At 40.0% G+C, this 19183-nt stretch overlaps 1 pseudogene; it reads right to left on the bottom strand.

Annotated features, from left to right (window-relative positions):
• Nucleotides 1-8524: 8524 nt before the first annotated feature.
• Nucleotides 8525-10400, bottom strand: LOC102412209 (annotated as a pseudogene).
• Between the last annotated feature and the right edge of the window lie 8783 nt (nt 10401-19183).

Raw genomic sequence — 19183 nt, 5'->3', positions numbered from 1 at the left:
TAACTTTTATAGCCAGTTTTCCCGGGCAAAGAGCACATTACTCTCCAGAAAATCTCATCAAGGGCATTTCTGTCTAGTGTTAAATGAAAGGGCTTAGATATAATCAAGTAACTGACTAGTGGAAAGAAGTATTGGGAAGTAGTAAAGCGTGAATCATCTATGACCTCCTTATTTAAACAAAGTTTTGGACTCCAAGGTAAAAGGAAATCATCTTTTGAAATGAAGCTGAAACAAAGAAATAGAGAAATGTTATAATAAAACACCTGCCTCTGTTGGCCTTAGTTGAGCTTGAAGGATCACACAGTGGTCCTATGTAAGTGGGACAGAGACCCCATTGTGAGCACCACAACCAGCAGGGACACGTGTTGTGACATGATGTTCACATTTGACAGAGAAGTAATATCCATAGTGACAGACTTTTTCCTGGGCTCCAAAGTCACTGCAGATGGTGACTGCAGCCTTGAAATTAAAAGATGCTTGCTCCTTGGAAGAAAATCTATGACCAACCTAGACAGCATATTAAAAAGCAGAGACATTACTTTTCCAACAAAGGTCCATCTAGTAAAAGCTACTGTTTTTCCAGTAGTCATGTATGGATGCGAGAGTTGGACCATAAGGAAGTCTGAGCACTGAAGAGCTGATGCTTTTGAACTGTGGTGTTGGAGAAGACTCTTGAGAGTCCCTTGGACTGTAAAGAGATCCAACAAGTCAATCCTAAAGGAAATCAGTCCTGAATATTCATTGGAAGAGTTAATGCTGAGCTTGAAGCTGAAATACTTTGACCACCTGATGGGAACAGCTGACTCATTGGAAAAGACCCTGATGCTGGGAAAGATTGAGGGCAGGAGGAGAAGGGGATGACAGAGGATGAGATGGTTGGGTGGCATAATCAACTCAATGGACATGAGTTTGAGTAAGCTCCAGGAGTTGGTGAAGGACAGGGAAGCCTGGAGAGCTGCAGTCCATGGGGTCACAAAGAGTGGGACACAACCGAGTGACTGAACAACCACAACAAATTCTTGTAGATGAGATGTTGGAGTTCGAAGAATCTCAAGGCAGTTTCCTCAGATGTGATAGTCTGGACCCTAGACCAGGAATTCTGCTCTTGCTCTGAAAGCTGTAAAATGATAGCTTTATTTAATTGGTGCTTTACATATATTGATGACAAAACTTTGGGTTTCTTCCCCCAAAAATGTACTCTATGAAGTGAAAAGCTTTTTGGTTTTCTGTGTATGTATTTGTATATATGCTATGAATAAATCTCAGTTGTTCAGTCATGTCCAACTTTTTGCGGCCCCGTGGCTTGTGGCCGACCAGATTCCACTGTCCATGGGATTTCCCAGGTAAGAATATTGGAGTGGATTGCTATTTCCTTCTCCAGGGGATCTTCCTAACCCAGGGATCAAGCCTGCATCTCTCTTTATATCTATATATCTGCAGGAGAATTCTTGGAGTTTTGAAGGAGTGTCCAACTTGTGATTGCATCAGAATTTCCATAATTCTACATGTAAAGTGAAACTGACCTTGCATTTCTAACAGGGCACAGGGATTAGATACGAGTGCTTCAAAAAGACTTCTCAAGATGAAAAGCAAAGTGCAAATATTTGAAGGTGGTAGAAAGAAATATTACAAAAGAATTGCAAATGAACACTCTTCTTAATTAACCTAGAAAAATAACTAGCTTTTTAGAAAAAAAGAAAAAACCAGGTGGGTGGATGAATAAAAGAAAGCAGTAAAGTTCTTACATAGCTCATTTTTGATATGTCCTACTGCTCCAGTACTGTTGCTTGGAGAATCCCATGGACTGAGGAGCATGGCAGGCTACAGTCCATAGGGTCACAGTCGGACACAACTGAAACAACTGAGCATGTGCACATTGCTCTAGGGAACAAAGTGTTTTCTTGACTTGAGCAAGCCCAGCAGGCCTTGGGAACTTCACTTCAGTTCAGTCTCTCAGTCGTGTCCAACTCTTTGTGACCCTATGAATCACAGCACGCCAGGCCTCCCTGTCCATCACCAACTCCCAGAGTTCACTCAGACTCACGTCCATCAAGTCAGTGATGCCATCCAGCCATCTCATCCTCTGTCGTCCCCTTCTCCTCCTGCCCCCAGTCCCTCCCCTCATCAGGGTCTTTTCCAATGAGTCAATTCTTCTCATGAGGTGGCCAAAGTACTGGAGTTTCAGCTTTAGCATCATTCCTTCCAAAGAAATCCCAGGGCTGATCTCCTTCAGAATGGACTGGTTGGATCTCCTTGCAGTCCAAGGGACTCTCAAGAGTCTTCTCCAACACCACAGTTCAAAAGCATCAATTCTTTGGTGCTCAGCCTTCTTCACAGTCCAACTCTCACATCCATACATGACCACAGGAAAAACCATAGCCTTGACTAGATGAACCTCTGTTGGCAAAGTAATGTCTCTGCTTTTGAATGTGCTATCCAGGTTGGTCATAACTTTTCTTCCACTTGCTCTCATGTAAATCCTTCAATTTTGATGATCTAAAGAGGTCTTAGAGTCTCAGCCTGTGTACTTAGTGGGGCTGTAACCAAACCACATCATAGCCCTTTTATTTATTTATTTTTGCCCACATGGCATATAGGATATTAGTTCCCTGACCAGGGATCAAACCTGTGCCACCTGCATTGGGAGTGTGGAGTCTTAACCACCAGACTGTCAGGGAAGTCCCTACCTGCCTTTCTTATTTTTTCTGTTCCCTCTGTTAGTTTATTTTTCTTCAAATATCCATTTATTAACTTAAAAAATTATTGAACAATTATTGAATTGTTATTGTAAGGTCTGTATTTTACCACATACAGGGTACACAAAGATGTGATTCCTGCCCTCAGGGAGCCTAAAAACTGAGACCTAGTCCTAACTCTTGCACTAATCCTTTGCTCTGAGCAGGAGAGTAGGGACTCATTGTTCTAGATTTTGTTCTCATAGTTCTAAAGTTTGCTTTTTTTCCCACCAGACGTTCTGTTAACTGCTGTTTTTAATTCTGTTATTAGTAATATTTCTTGCCACTTGATTTAAGTTTTCTTTTATGCCTCCTCCCTGGTGGCTCAGAAGGTAAAGAGTCTGCCTGCAGTGCGAGACACCTGGGTTTGATCCCTGGGTTGGGAAGATCTCTTGGAGAAGGAAATGACAACCCACTCCAGTACTGTTGCTTGGAAAATTCTGTGGATGGAGGAGCCTGGTAGGCTACAGTCCATGGGGTCGCAAAGAGTCAGACACGACTGAGCGACTTCACGTTCACTTTCACATTGTGCCTCCTCAGTACTCATTTCCCTGACTTTTTTTCTTATCTTTATCTATATGGTAAATGTGGAAAAAAAATACTTATTTAAGTAATGTTTTTTTTAGATAGGAGCTTAATCCTGACAGTATTAATTTCAGACTTATGTCTTAGTATATTTACAAGTTTCCTGAGGACACAGTAATTGAAAAATCTTCATTTAAAATCTAATTTAAAGTTTAAAAATAAGAGGTACAAATGTAAATGATATCCTGAAGGAAATGGCACCCCACTCCAGTACTCTTGCCTGGAAAATCCCATAGATGGAGGAGCCTGGTGGGCTGCAGTCCATGGGGTCGCTAAGAGTCGAACCCTCCTGAACAACTTCACTTTCACTTTTCACTTTCATGCATTGGAGAAGGAAATGGCAACCCACTCCAGTGTTCTTGCCTGGAGAATCCCAGGGACAGAGGAGCCTAGTGGGCTGCCGTCTATGGGGTCACACAGAGTTGGACACGACTGAAGCGACTTAGCAGCAGCAGAAGCAAGTGTTTGAGACTAAAAAGTACTTGGATTAAATCCCAGGCTAGTAAAGTATATAAATTATGAAGTTACTATAAAAAAGGTTTGAGAAGAGGGAGGCTCATTTTAAATATAATTGTGATGATTAGTTTTATGTGTCAACTTGACTGGACCATAGGGTGTGCAAATATTTGGTCAAACATATTTTGGGCATTTCTGTGAGGGTGTTTTCGGATGAGATTAACATTTTAATGGGTGGGGTGAAGCAGACTGACCTCTATAATGTGAGTTGGCATCATCCAGTCAGTTAAAGGCCTAAACAGAACAAAAAGGCCAACCCTCACCCAAGTGAGAGAAAGTCATTAGCAGATGGTCTTTGGACTTCATAGCTACCATCAGGTTTCCTGGGCCTGTGCCTGCTGGGCTTGGGACTAGAGATGCATCATCATTTCTCCCGGGTCTCAAGACTGCCAGTCCACACTGCAGATTTGGACTTACCAGCCTCTGTTTTCATGTGAGCCAACTTCCATAATAAATATATACATATACACACATATATATATCCTATTGGTTCTGTTTTTTTTGGAGAATGATGAGTAATACAATAATGTATGTAGCATTTGCTAACAGTATGCTTATTTTAGTACTTTATACAGTGTAGATGCTCAAAAAGTAGTTGATTAATTGACTTATTAATCATTATGCTCATGGGCTTCACAGTCATATAAATAGTTTTGGACTCTGGTCCTGCTATTTACTAACTATGTGAACTTGGTCAGTTCTGTTCCTCAGTTTCTCCATATTTAATACCAAGATAATATTAACTTCCATGTAAAGTTGTTGTGAGGATTAAATAAAAGAGTGACAGAAAAGGAAAGCAGAAGCTTTGATGAAAGCTTGGACCATTTACTTTGCTAACAAAGGTCTGTCTAGTCAAAGCTATGGTTTTTCCAGTAGTCATGTATGAATGTGAGAGTTGGACTATAAAGAAAGCTGAGCACTGAAGAATTGATGCTTTTGAACTGTGTTTTGGAGAAAACTCTTGAGAGTCCCTTGGACTGCAAGGAGATCAAACCAGTCAATCTTAAAGGAAATCAGTCCTGAATATTCATTGGAGGGACTGATGCTAAAGCTGAAACTCCAATACTTTGGCCACCTGATGCGAAGAACTGACTCATTGAAAAAGACCCTGATGCTAGGAAAGGTTGAAGGCGGGAGGAGAACAGGACAACAGAGGATGAGATGGTTGGATGGCATCACTGACTCGATGGACATGAGTTTGAATAAGCTCTGGGAGTTGGTGATGGACAGGGAAGCCTGGCATGCTGCAGTCCATGGGGTCCCAAAGAGTCGGACATGACTGAGTGAATGAACTGAACTGAATTGGAACATTTACATCCATTCTGGGCCTTCCTTGTGACCAACAGTCCTATTTGTTCATAGAACATGGGGCAGGGTGTGTTTAGTTTTGTAGATGCCTTCAGAAAAGACTATGGCCTCCATGGCATTTCATAGTCTGCAGTGGATCCAGTTCAGCCTTCCCTCTCTGATGAAGCTAACAAATTCATGTTTGTCTTGATACCAGTCATAACTGGTCAATGCTCTGAAAGTACTAATTCTGAACTCATGTAGTATGAAAATTGATTTTTTTAATATAAAACTTTTTTCTGCATTATCCCATCAATTGGAATTGAGGAAACACACAATGACAAAACGCTTCTAAGAATTCAGGAACACTTTTAAGTGAATTTACATAAGAAACTCAGATACTGCTCCAGGTCCCCTGAAGATCAGGTTAAATTAGGCTTGAGCTCTATTTCTAGGATCTGTAACAGGTAAAGTGCTACTCATGATTCCTTGAGTTTCCCCTCTTTAATGCCTCATGCTTCCTTTTACTCCTGCTACTTTTTTTTTTTTTTTTTTTGCTATTTCATATGAGCCCAGGACCAAATCCAGAAGCTCAGCCCCTTAACCATTTCCCACAAAAAAGTAACCATACACAGAATTTTATGAATGTGGTAACTTTCCAAAGATCTGAGCAATCTTGTTCACTACGAAGCCTATGCCATTGTGCTGACTCTACCTCCTCTCTTTTCTGCTCAAGGCTTTCAAAGCCCATGCTCCTGCCATGATCACTCGCACTGATCACGTGCACCCATGATGGTGATGAGTAGAGTCCCATCTCTGCCTCTGACAGCTCTTCCCATGTGAGAAGCTAGATCAGCCTACCTGGCTCCTCCAACCTGTCTTACATTCTGTTACTCATCAGTGAAATAGCTACATGTTTGTGTCAAATGGTAGCACGTACGTGTAGGTATATCCACAGGCAAGATTTGCTGTGCCTGTTTAACGTCTCCTTATAATAATTACAGTGGTCAAGGGGCTCCAGAACCCAACTGATTGGGACTACTTCCACAAAAGTCTCTCTACTATCATCTATATACTAGTTTATGGAGATGTTATCCATGGATTGATTTATTTATATTTTCTTTCTTGTCTGCTCTTGTTAACAAAAACTTAAAGTTCACCTCAGTTAAATAAACTTATGCGTACTAAAACTTTTAGCTTCTAGCTCTCTTATGACATCAATATGGGAACCTTATAGTCAATATTTTCTCCTCACCTACCTATCCTCACTCCAATATCATTTGCTAATGGTATTGATATTCAAAAGGGAGGCACTCACCCATTTTCTTCTTTCTGATTGTTCAAGAGCAAATGCTGAACATGATATTTTGAAAGTTACTAGAGATTCTTCCAGAAAAGATTCCTTTACAGTACAGAAAACTTGGAGATTTACAAAGTTGTTCTCCTCCCATGAGAAAACATGATATATCAACCAGCATTTAGGCTCTGGACCAAAGCATACAGTGACTACTGATATGTACTGAGTCAGCATCTTCAGGGAGTGAGTTGTGGGTTTAAAATTCTAAATTCAGAAAATACCTATTGAACATCCACTATGTACCTACAAAGTGCCATACCTGGTACTGGGAATATAAAAAATGACTAGAAACATTCCTGGTTCTCAGGGGATTTACAGTTTAGTCTCCACAGAAAAGACCAGCAAGTGAGAAAATAGCTATGATACATGGCAGAGAATGATAACTTCCTGAGAGGCAGTGAGAGCTGATGGGAGCTCACAGAGGGAACATTCCACCCCATTGGCACCAGAGATGATTTCATGGGTGAAATTTTAGTAGCACTTTAAATGGTGCCCAGCAATAGGTCATAGAGAATTTGAGGCAGAGGGCAAGGCATGGAAGTGGAAAAGTGGAGCTTGGGTATGAGAGCAAGTAATTGTGTGAAGAAAAGTAGTAAGATTTCAGCCTTTAAAGGCAGATTGGGTCTGATTGAGAATGATCTTCATTATTGGGTTAAGGAAATTCAGTTGCTCCTGATCCCAACCTTTGTAGTTCTGGTGGGTTCTATTTTTATAATAGCCTGTGCCCTCATGTATCCTGGTTAAGCTGTCTATGTCCCTACCAATTGTATTAGTCTGTGAGTGTTCTAAGTCCTGGTAAATCATTTATTTATCTTCCAATCATAGACACCTTGCAGGATACTTGCCACATAGAGGGAGCTTGACAAATGTGGCATTAAATGAAGACCATCTCAAGTTATGTTTTGTTGCATGAATATCATTCATTATCTGGAAACCCCGTGCATATACACAGTTTCATAAAGAAGCAGGTTTAAAATTTTTTTTTAAATATTTTTAAAAAAACTTCTTTAAAAAGAAGAATTTTTCTTCTCAAGGTTATTGATTCTTAATTTTCTTATTGAATTCAGCAGGATCCATTTTGGTATGAGTTGTAGCTTTAGCAGACTGCAAAAGCTGTTGTCAGCTTAGTGATCACATTTCATGTTCTCAATTTTGGGGGGCAACAGCCAAAGGCATCTTCAGGTTAAAATAATGTTTATTTGGCAGTACAGTTTACCTAGAAGTTTAAAACGTTTTTGATCTGTTAGTTTCTAGTCAGTTCCACATGCCAGTATTTATATTCAAAGTTTTGCCTAAATGTTGTTCTCAAGTTTATTTATTTGCTTCCTTGCCCCTATGCCCTTCTGTTTCAGCTTGATGGTGGTTACCTTGAGGACAATAGGTTTGGGTGGAAGCCACACCATAATGTAATCTTTGCACTAACACTGAGGTTTTGAGATAATTTAATGGTTAATTCTTACTGATTGCTAATCATATAACAAAAAGTAATACAATATTAAAATATATCATCTTCAGTAAATTAATATGCACTTAGAAAATCTAATGGTTTTAGGTAAAATATAGCATATGAAACTTTCATATAAAATATATCTTATGAAAATTAAAATTTCAGATTTTGGGTAGAAATCTATCTCAAAATATTATGAAAAATATTCATTATTCTGAAACAGTGTCAGAAAAGAAGACCCAAATTCCTCTAAAACAATTAGTTCTAGTTAGCTATCCAGTTGCTGTTTTTGGTAAAATTAACAAGAAAACATATTTACAATTTTACATGGCAATCATAGGCCAAGTAATTAGGACTGAAGAAGTATTGTTGACATACAAATTAGGTTGACTGTTATATTTTCAAAAACAGTGTTCTTTCACTCATTTAAATTAACAAAAATTAAAACATGCTTAAATCGTAGTCCAGTGTTCTAAAAATGTTTGGAAATATTTTTCTTAGTTTTTAGTACTGAAATCCATCCTAATGCCTTTAGCAATAGTGACTGTAACCAAATGAAATTAGTATTTTGTGGTTTTAATAGTTTATAATACTTAATTATATTTGAAGGTGTTATGAGAAAGCCCCATCTTTCCATTTGGGACTATGGTCTAAAATCACAGTCTTGTGCAGTGGACATACATTCTTTTTGTAAAACCATAAGGTAATGCACTCTTCAAAAAATATATGCTAACAGAAGGGAAGAATACTTTTCTGAAATTCAGCTTCACATATTGAACAAATATCACCCACATCTGAATAAGTCACTCTGTAACTTGGTTGTGTAAAAAATATTCACAAACCTATCTGAAAGTTCTTAGATTTCCAAAAAATCCAAAAGCTTTAAAATGAGGTAGAATAAAGCAACTAATATCCAAAGAACCTATTTAATTATACTATTAAACTCCCTGAGGCAAATAAGGTAATAAAACCAAAACTGATAGGGGATAAAATTCAGTAAAACTGACTTAATTCTTCTAAGAGCATACCCCAGGAACCCTTGACTTTAAAAAGCATGATGAAAGAAGGCACCACTATAATAAGACTTTTTGAGCCATGAAAAGCAATTTCAAAATGAAGTCTGTAATTCCAATAATCCAAAGTACTTCTGAGAAGTTCAAATGATCCAAAATAGGATTTAAAAAGATTAAGTTGTAATAAAGAGACCAAGAATGAAAGAGAATGGAAAATCCTGCTAAGAATACCAGTAACCAAGCTTACTGGATTTTGAGCACATTTTTCTTAGCAAAGCCTGGTTTGAAAATTATTTAGAGGCCCAGTTCCAAGAGAAATTTCACACTTTTCTGGAGTTTGGATTTTCAGCATATCCTTTAGGCTTGATATTTGTCTGGGTATGAATCTCTAGATATGGATCTCCAGAATGAAGGCAAGGTCCTTCTCCTGTCCATCTGGTTGCAAAGGCACTTTGGGAGGTTAGGCAGCCTCAGGGTTCCTGGAGGACTGGCATGGCCCCGGTATGTTTTTTCTCTGATCCAAATTTCTTTGCATTAAGACTGTGTTTCCTCTCATGATGAGTGGATGGAGGCCCCATAGTGCTGTCAGGGACAGCAGGAGACAAGACTCAATTTATTCAAATTGCTGCAACAGAGCCTGCTGGGACCAGAAACTGAAGCTGGAGAAGGAGGGGTCGAGAAAGGAGAGTGGATGAATCAGGGGAGTCACTAAGTCGTCCTTCTGTAGCAGTGGCATGGTCAAGTCAGAGCTTGAGGGGAGCCTGCTGTGAGGGACCACTAAGGGGGCAAGTGTAGAAGTCTGTGCAAGGCTGGGACCTGGTTCTAGATATAGCCTCTGTGGATTCCAGCCTTTGGTCAGCAGAGGAGGCAGACAGGATGAACAGCTGGCCCTGAAGGCTGTAGTGTGGGGAAGGAGGAAGAGGGCAGACTGGCATATGCCACTTTTCTGGGTCTGCCTCACCTTACCTCTAACTGTGACGACCTTCAGAGCATAAGGGCTGCAGCTTCCTTTCACTTTCGAAATCATATGCAAGTTTGTGCAAGTTTCTAGCACAGGAGGTGGGAGGGAGGTTCAGGATGGGGAACACATGTACACCCATGGCTGATTCATGTGAATGTATGGCAAAAACCACCACAATATTATAAAGTAATTAAAAAAGAAAAGAACCACATCTAACTCAATTAAATAGGGAAAGGGATTCTAAAATGTGGTTACAACTTAAGATTCACACAAAATAAAGCCATTTTATGTTTGTTCCCTCTGCATCACCTTCTTCATCCAACCAGCCACTAACTCCTGTTGATTTGATATCATTATTTCTGTGTTATGAACCCTTCCTGTCTCTGCCACTGCCCTTTTTTAGTTCAACTCTTCCTACATTTTATGTCTGGAGTACCTTATTAGCCTCCTTACTCGCAACTACACTAAATCTGGCCATGTAGGTCAGGCACTGCACCATGTCAAAGGTGCCATTTCATGACTCTTCCTAGCTTGTAGAGGATACAACACATATAACTATATGTAGTGGTTCCATCTCTTATGTAACCCTGTTTCTTCCCCTCAGTAACTTGGGCCATCCTTTTGAAAGGCACAACGGACCATGTCATTCTCCAAAATTCTTGGCCTCCCATAACCTCCCAGGTCAAATTTTAATTCCTAGCATAGTATAAAATCCGTTCATGCTGAGCAGATGAGTTGTGGCTCTGGAATAAGAATTTCTATGTTGAAATCTTATCTTAGTCATTTGTGAAATATACAACCCTCGACAAGTCACTTAGTCTCACTGGGCTTGTTTCTTTGTGAGATGGAGGAGGAGGGTAAGAATAGCCTTTTTGTCATCAATTTTTGTCAGCATTCATTGAGGATTAAGATGGAATATTCTTTCCGTAATGTGGTCTCTCACCATTGTCTGTCCTCTCCCCTACTCTGTGCTTCAACTGAACTAAACCTCTTATAGTGGTTTTCCACCTTGTGGCCCATCCTGCCTCTGTACCTTTACACAAGCTCCCTTGAATTACCCACGTTTTCTTTACCTGGCTAGAACCTGCTCATTCTCCAGGATTCAGCGATTCATCACTTCCTCCTGGAAACCTCCTCTGATTCCCTCAGACTCAGTGGCTGTCTTACTGCTTGATTATATCACAGTGCATTCTCTTTAATACCTACCTATCTCCCTCATTATGTAAGCTATAGACTATCTCCTCTGCTGGACTGTAAACTATAGACTAGGGGTTCCCAACTCCTGGGCCCCACAGACTGATACTGGTCTGTGGCCTGTTAGGAACTGGGGTGCACAGCAGGAGATGAGTGATGGGCAAGTGAGTGAAGCTTTATCTATATTTAGAGCCACTCCCCATTGCTCACATTATCACCTGAGCTCCATGTCCTGTCACATCAGCAGTGGCATTAGATTCTTAAAGGAGCCTGAACCCTAACCCTAAGTCAAGGCAGAATATCCTGAGATTGCCACAAAATAGAAATAAAGTATACAATAAATGTAATGCACTTGAATTAACCCGAAATCATCCCATGACGCAGTCCATGGAAAAGTTGTCCATGGAAACTGGTCCCTGTTGTCAAAAAGGTTGGGGACCACTGCTATAGACCATGTTTTCCTTGAGGGTAGGAACTGTTTTACTTGCCTTTATCCATAGCTCCAAATGTAGTTAAGTGCTTAGGGATGTTTGTTAGTAGGCTCTTAAAAATGTCTATTGAATTAATGAATGGTGATGAATGATGAGAGCTCTCATTATTTTTGTTTATGGAGAAACATAAAGATGATACAGGAAAGATTTGGGAACGGCATAATAGCAGGAATCCTAGAATTCTGAAATTTAATGATTTGGTGATTTTCTTAATAGAAAGAAAGGCTGAAGTCATTTTTCTTAAGGCATTGTTTATGAGTGATTGTTCAATATCCACTGCTTTATGACCTTTTATAAAACTACTATTGAATAAACCATAAAAGTTCTTTGAAGAGTATTCTGTTTGTCAGTGGTAATACCAAAAAATATAAAGTAGCTATTCTTGGCAAGTTATGGATCAACATCCTGGAACTGTTAGTTCCATAACATCTGTATAAGTTCAATCATTTTGACATTGCAACTTGCCTGAGTCACTAGTTTATACCTGAAGTTTCTGATGGCAATCTTTTAATAAAAGAATAAGTAGTTAAATTTTTATCCAAAATTGAAAATTTACATGTGTTGAATATGTAATGAAATAAGGTATATCCATAAGGATATTTCATATCAGAAAATTCTGGATCGATAATCAAATTTCTTAAGATCTGGAATAAAAATGTCAGTGCATGGACTAAATATCAGAAGATATTAAATCTGAGCACTTCTATGGGCAATAAACCTTGATCTTTTCTGAAAACCCATCTCTTCTTCAAATAGGTTCTTGTTTTGGCCCAAGTAAAAATTTTAATAAATATGGAAATGATCACTCTCAACATCAGCATCATGCTTTGTCAGGCTTATGATGCTAACTACTACTCCATGCATCACAATTGCAAGATTAAGAAAAGCGACTTGCTTGAATACGTTTGCATCTTACAAATGAATAAGAATATGAAGCTCTTACTAGGGAAATGGATAAAGGGCATATCAAAGCAGTCAGTAGAGAAGAAATAAAAATGGTCAATACTTATATGGAAAAATTTACACAAGAAGAAATGCAAACCAAACAACGTGATTCCATTTGAACCTGTCACAATAACAAAAGGTGTGAAGAGGAAGCACTTTAGTCATCTGTTGGGAGTATGTCTGTACCACCTTTCTCTGCAGTTGGATAGTATGTGTGCAAAGTTTCAGAAATGCTTTCAGCTTTGACTAGGAATCCCACTTTTAGGAGGCTTTGGAATGTCTGCCTGTGGAGAGTTTATGCTCTCATCAGCTTCCTGCAGGGGGAGCTTTTGTGGGAAGGCTTTCCTCCACTGGGGAGGCTTGTCTGCATTTTTGGGAAATTCTGTTTAATTCTAGGTACTGCTTTAGGAATCTCAAAGGATTGCATACCTGATCCATGTTTTTTATGCAATTTTAATCAAAAGTAAGGTTATTATCTTGATTTCTACTTGTCAGTCTCCTCTTTATTGCTCAAATAGCCTTGAATTGGGGCTTCCTGATGCCCGCAAGAAATCACAATAACAACAAAATAGAATTCAGACATTAAAAAACATGGGATGGATTTAAAAGGTGTGTCAATAAAATTGGATATGATGTAGCAATTCAAAACAATCCATTGTTGCACATATTGACACACAAAGGAAAGATTCTAATATACTACTTCATGTATAAACACACTTATTATATATATGTATACAGTTTGCTCTTTTCCTCTCTCTTTTCTCATTCATATTTTAGAAAGTTTCTGTAATGACATAAAATAGGTTCATTATGTGTTTGCTTCTGTATAGGCTTTCCTGGGTCTGGAAGATTCCCTGGAGAAGGGAATGGCTACCCACTCCAGTATTTTGGGTTTCCCTGGTGGCTCAGATGGTAAAGAATCTACCTGCAATGTGGGAGACCTGGGTTCAAGTCCTGGGTCAGGAAGATCCCCTGGAGGAGGGCATAGAGACCCACCCCAGTATTCTTGCCTGGAGAATCCCATGGACAGAGGAGCCTGGTGGGCTACAGACTATGGGGTCGCATAGAGTCAGACATAACTGAACAATTAATGTTTTCAGTTTTCTCAGGCTGTTTTCACCACTGTGCTTTCTGTGTTCATGGTGGCTACTGTGTGCTTTCCCTTCTTCTTTTGTCTTGATTTTCTTGGTGGCGTGAGCAGGGTCTTGGCCACAAGGAGGAGATCTGGAATTGGGTCATCTCTTCCCATCTGCTCACCTCCTTACATGGACGCTCACACAGGAACCAGCCCCCTCATGAACTGCGGCTACTGACTCCATCCCTTTCCGTTTTCTGCAAAGCCTCACCTGGTCAGAAAGGAGCGTGGGCCGAAATGAGACGGTGTTCATCCTGTTCCCCTGCTGCCCCATTTGGTCTCCTTCCTGGGAAGATGGGCTGAAGTCTGAGAAAAGCCAGTGCCTCAGACATCTTGGGGCCATTGAGGGGGTGGGAGAATCCTTCTACTCAAGAGAATAAAACTATAGATACTAACAAGCCCATGGTGAGCTGGTGCAGAGAAAGACCTCTAATTCATGGAGGTGCCAAAATCATCATCATTCTCAGTGGCTCCTAGGAAATGGAATTTTCCGCACAAGTTAAGTTTCTAGATAACTAGCATTACTACCTGAAAAACGTATACTATTTTTCTTCATCATTTTTAATGGAAATCTTACTGAAGGGCTTTCAATTTATTTCCGCAAGCCTTCAGTATTTTCTTGATATGCAGTCTCATTCTTACAAAGAACATGTCTTATTGTGCTGTGTAATGGTGATGTTCTCTGAGTCCACAGAAACAGGTAGTCCCAAAGAGCAGCTCCGTGTTGTACTTTCACGGTCATGGCCTACTTTCCCTGCTGACAGCTGTCCGATCTGACCATCTGTGTGATGTGGTTGAGACTCTGCTATGTCACAAAAGCATTTGGTTGGGAATGGCCCTGATTAGTAGCAAGGTTCAACATCTTGTGGCAAACATTTCTGTTGCTCTAAAGCCATTTTCACTTAGTTCTGAGTTTGCAGCTGGGTTTCAGCCACTTAGTTATAGTGGTCAGTGGTCTGACCTTGTTGAAGGGGCTATTCTTATACTTTGCAACAAAATTTATAGTCACCTTTTTGACAACGAAATTAAAATTCACAGTTTTCCTTTACAATCAGGCTTCCTTATAGATTAATAATCATTTACATTATAATTTTAGGAACTGTGGTTCAAACAAATGAAGTTAATTTTCTAATTTTGTTGTCAATGAAATGCTTATCAACTTCAAGATCTGTTGCTGAGACTATAACTAGAAATCATAAGATATTTCTAAAAGAATTTTAAAGGGATAATTGAATGATCATGCATTCATTTATTTAATAACTCTATTCAATTTAATTAAGAAAGTAGTTCTCTTGTTGATTTTCCTATTGACTAAAGTATAAAATACAGTTATTTTAACATTGTATCGTTTAGTTTAGTCACCTAAAAAAAATGCCCCAAACAGAGTAGTTTAAAATGAAAAAGGTTTTACAGTTTTCTATGGTCAGTGGGCAGCTCTTTCAGTCTGGGTTATCTTGGCTTGAGCTGAATGGTCACATGTCTGGGATGGTTGGAATGACTAGACCTTCTGCCCACCAAGTGTTTTATCCTTCAGGAGGATAGCCTGGGTATACCCACATGGCAGCAGAAGGTTTTCTAGCAGTAAGAGAGGAGAAACCCCAAAGTACATATATTTTTTAAGCCTTTGCCTATGTCACATTTACTAATGTCTTGGTCAGAGCAAGTCACGTTGGCTTGAGAGTAGGGCTACAAGGAGGCATGACTCATGGGAGTCATTACTGCATTCATCTATCAAAGCATGTTCCAAGCTGTCATTCTAACCCTGCAGTCCCTAAACTGTGAGGGAGGTGGCCTGGGACACCACAGTGAATTCTCAGGGACTGTTGCAGGATAGTTCACCATTTTGAGGGAAACATAATTATATTCTAAGACTGCTGGACATCACAAAAACTACTAGCTTGATGCAGGTCACAATGTCAACATCATAATGATAAGTTCCTTTTGGTGCTGTTATATCTTTGCAAAGTGGAATTTTGGTGGTTGCTGTGATTAAAAGCTAGCACTGCATGAAAATTATTGTAAAGCAGGACGTGAGTATGGTGGTGTCCAATTTGGTTCCAAGATTGCACAAAGTTGTGTGGTCCCAACAGGTGCATATGTCCTGCTATTAAGTACTTGTGGTTAAAAAAGAAAATATTATTTAAAATTTTGCATGTGTTACTTTTTAAATATAATTACATTGTTAGGACATATATACTTACAAATTTATTTGGATCTAGCTACTTAATTAATGGAACTATTAAGTATTTCTTTTGGTCCAGGGGCACTGTGAAAAAATGAACAAAACACTAAGGATGCCATGAACCAGGAAAGGTTGTGAACTACTGTTATAAATTCACTTATTTTTTTTTACTGCTTATAAGAAAAGAAAGTCAAAAATGAAAGCTAGTTTTTGGGAAAGATGAATGGATTCAATTTTGTATATGCAAAGTCAGGACCCAATGGACCACTTAAAGAAAGATACAGAGCTGTGATTCAGAGAGGAGATTAGGAGTGGAGCTGATTCCATCCCTAAATATTCATGTGTAGAATCTCTTTTGGATTGCTTTGGATAGTGTCTATACTCAAGAATTAGTTGTAAAAGGAAAAGGTGTGTGTTTAGTTGCTCAGTTGTGTCCAACTCATTGTGACCTCATGGATTGTAGTCTCCCAGGCTCCTCTGTCCATGGAATTCTTCCAGGCAAGAATACTGGAGTGGGTTGCCATGCGCTCCTCCAGGGGATCTTCCTGACTAAGGGATTGAACCTGGGTCTCCTGCATTGCAGGTGGATTCTTTACTGCTGAGCCACCAGGGAAGCCCAAGGAAAATGTTGGGTTGCTGAAAGAGAAGAAATCTAAAAACCAAAACTAATCTGCAAAATAAATGTTCTTGGCTTAATATTTTTGCAAATGTTAAATAGATGCCTTTAAATTTCCCTCTTCTGTCATATTTTTATTTGCAAAGGGCAGACTTCTGAAGGGGAGCCATGGGGTTTATTGTCCTAGAGGAGGAGAAGGTGAGCTCTGACCCTCTTAGTCAGTTGCTGTGGAGATAGAGGGCTTGCCAAATTATTTCCATTTCACACATCACTAGCTGAGCCTAGAAAGCTCAGATCATAGCGGGGTTCCCATCATATAGAGAAGGCACCTTGTCCACAGTTAAGGCTTAACAGAATTGACATCAAGAAGTAGGAGGATATGATGTACTAAATGTAAAGATCCCCCCACCCCCAACACACATACTTTTTGGCCAAGGAGATTGTGGAAGGAAATAGGAAGAGAAGATAATAATTTATGTCTTGTAACTTTTCCCCATGGCTTGAAACAAATTATATCTCAAAAATGAGAGCAATAGTAAGGGTAAAGAGGGGAGATGTTGCCTGTTTCCAAGTTGGGGGCTCTAGAAATCTCATCTTTTATTCTGTCCATCTGTACCAACTTGAGGGTATGACCACAACACCAGGGTCAAAAGGAGATCTTGTAGTTTTATTTTTCCTATGATGCTCCTACTTCCCATATTTTATGGACGATGTGACAAAAGCCAGTAGGCTTCCCAAGGCACCATCTTCCCGTCCTGCCCTGACAAGACAGGGTGGACTGCCAGGCCAGTAGACTGGATGATGGACTGAGAAATCACTGTACAGTCTGCAGCCAGCATCACAAGGGCGAGGTTGAGTCATGCAGAAGTGTTGCTGGATCCTGACCAAGCTAGAAGCCCCAGTGAGTAATGGTCACTATCTTGAGACCAGTAGTAACTTTCTAATGCATTCCAATGACCTCTGTGAAGCCAGGAGAGCCTTCCATCAGTGTCATGAGGACTCATTCATACCTCGTCTTCATATGCCCAGTTGTTATCTTCAGGAGAGAAGCTAGGCAAGGAGGCAGCTGTCTGAAGGCCCAGACTGGTTATACAATTTTCTGGGCCTAGTGCAAAACAGAAATACAAGCCCTTTGTTCAAAGACTAACAATTTTAGGACTGTGATGTGCTCAATTGTGTCTGACTCATTGTGACCCCATGAACTGTAGCCACCCCATGGACTGTAGCCTGGCAGGCTCCTCTGTCCATGGGATTTCCCAGGGAAGACTACTCAAGCAGGTTACCATTTTCTCCTCCAGGGATCTTCCAGACTCAGGGATTGGGCTGGAGTCTCTTGTGTCTTCTGCTTTGGCAGGCAGATTCTTTACCACTGTGCCACTTGGGAAGCCCAAGATTGTGATAGAAGAGCCTTAAACCAGATGAGAGGCCTCACTTCACACGTCTCAAACACAGAACACAGGCTGAGAAGCTAAACATTTTTTTTCTGACTAAAGATTCTCAATACTGCCCAAAGGGATTGTTTAAATTAGCAGATTAGATTGAATTTAAACTTCAGTTAATTCTTTTCCCATTAACTAGTGAATGGGAGCCTTGGAGAAGTACCAGATTTGTTTATGGACAATCAAGACATTCCTGAGTTGGGTGTGAGTCAGATTTGTGGTCCTGCTACCAGGCATCCTTTCTTTCTTTCATTGAAAAGATCTGGTGATCAGAGAGATTAAGGGATTGCTTAAGGTCACTCAGGTAGTTAGTGATGAAATTGAGGTTTAAACACAGATGTGTGCGTGCTAAGTTGCTTCAGTCATGTCTGACTCTTTATGACCCTGTGGACTGTAGGCCACCAGGCTTTTCTGTCTGTGAGATTCTCCAGGCAAGAATACTGGAGTGGGTTGCCATTCCCTCCTCCAGAGGATTTTCGTGACCCAGGGATTGAACTTGTGTCTCTTAGGTCTCCTGCATTGGCAAACATGTTCTTTACCACTAATGCCACCTGGGAAGCCCTTAAACCCAGATATGACTCCAAAACTCATATGTGTACTCTTCTGATGTAGGTAATAGATATAGAGTCAAAGCTAAGTCTGAAAAATTGAACTTTGAAGTGAATTTATTTTAAAATGTTCTTATTTTCATAAACACATGAATAAAATTATGTTTGATCATCACAGGAATGATACTGTACATAGAGGGTGTGTTGGAAAATTGGAGGATGTTTTGGTTGTGTGAGATTATGCTATTGGCTTCTTATGGGCATAGGCCAGGGATACAAGGAGTTTTCAATCTGCAGGACAGTCTTTTACAAGGAAGAATTGCTTGATATCCTACATAACTTTTGAATGTCTCATCAGTCAGTCACTCAAGTAGGTGAAAATGTTGTTTATGAGTCTGGAACCTAATAACACTTTGCATATATGTGCTGTGTGCGTTCTCAGTTGTGTCCGACTCTGTGACCCCATGGACTGTAGCCCATCAGGCTTCCCACTCCATGGAATTTTCCAGGCAAGAATAGTTGAGTAGGTTGCCATTTCCTACTCCGGAGCCAGGGAATCTTCCCAACCCAGGGACTGAATCGGTGTCTCTTGCATCCCCTGCACTGGCAGGCAGATTCTTTTCCAACTGCATCACCTGGGAAGTAGCTTTACATATTACTCATAGTACTTTTTCTATGGATTAAAAATAGGTTGGATTTTCCGTGACCACAAAAGTTGTGTAAATTGAAGGA

Source organism: Bubalus bubalis, chromosome 6, assembly GCF_019923935.1.
Source record: "Bubalus bubalis isolate 160015118507 breed Murrah chromosome 6, NDDB_SH_1, whole genome shotgun sequence".
NCBI classification, from domain to species: Eukaryota; Metazoa; Chordata; class Mammalia; order Artiodactyla; family Bovidae; genus Bubalus; species Bubalus bubalis.
This window is presented reverse-complemented; position numbering and strand designations above follow the sequence as displayed.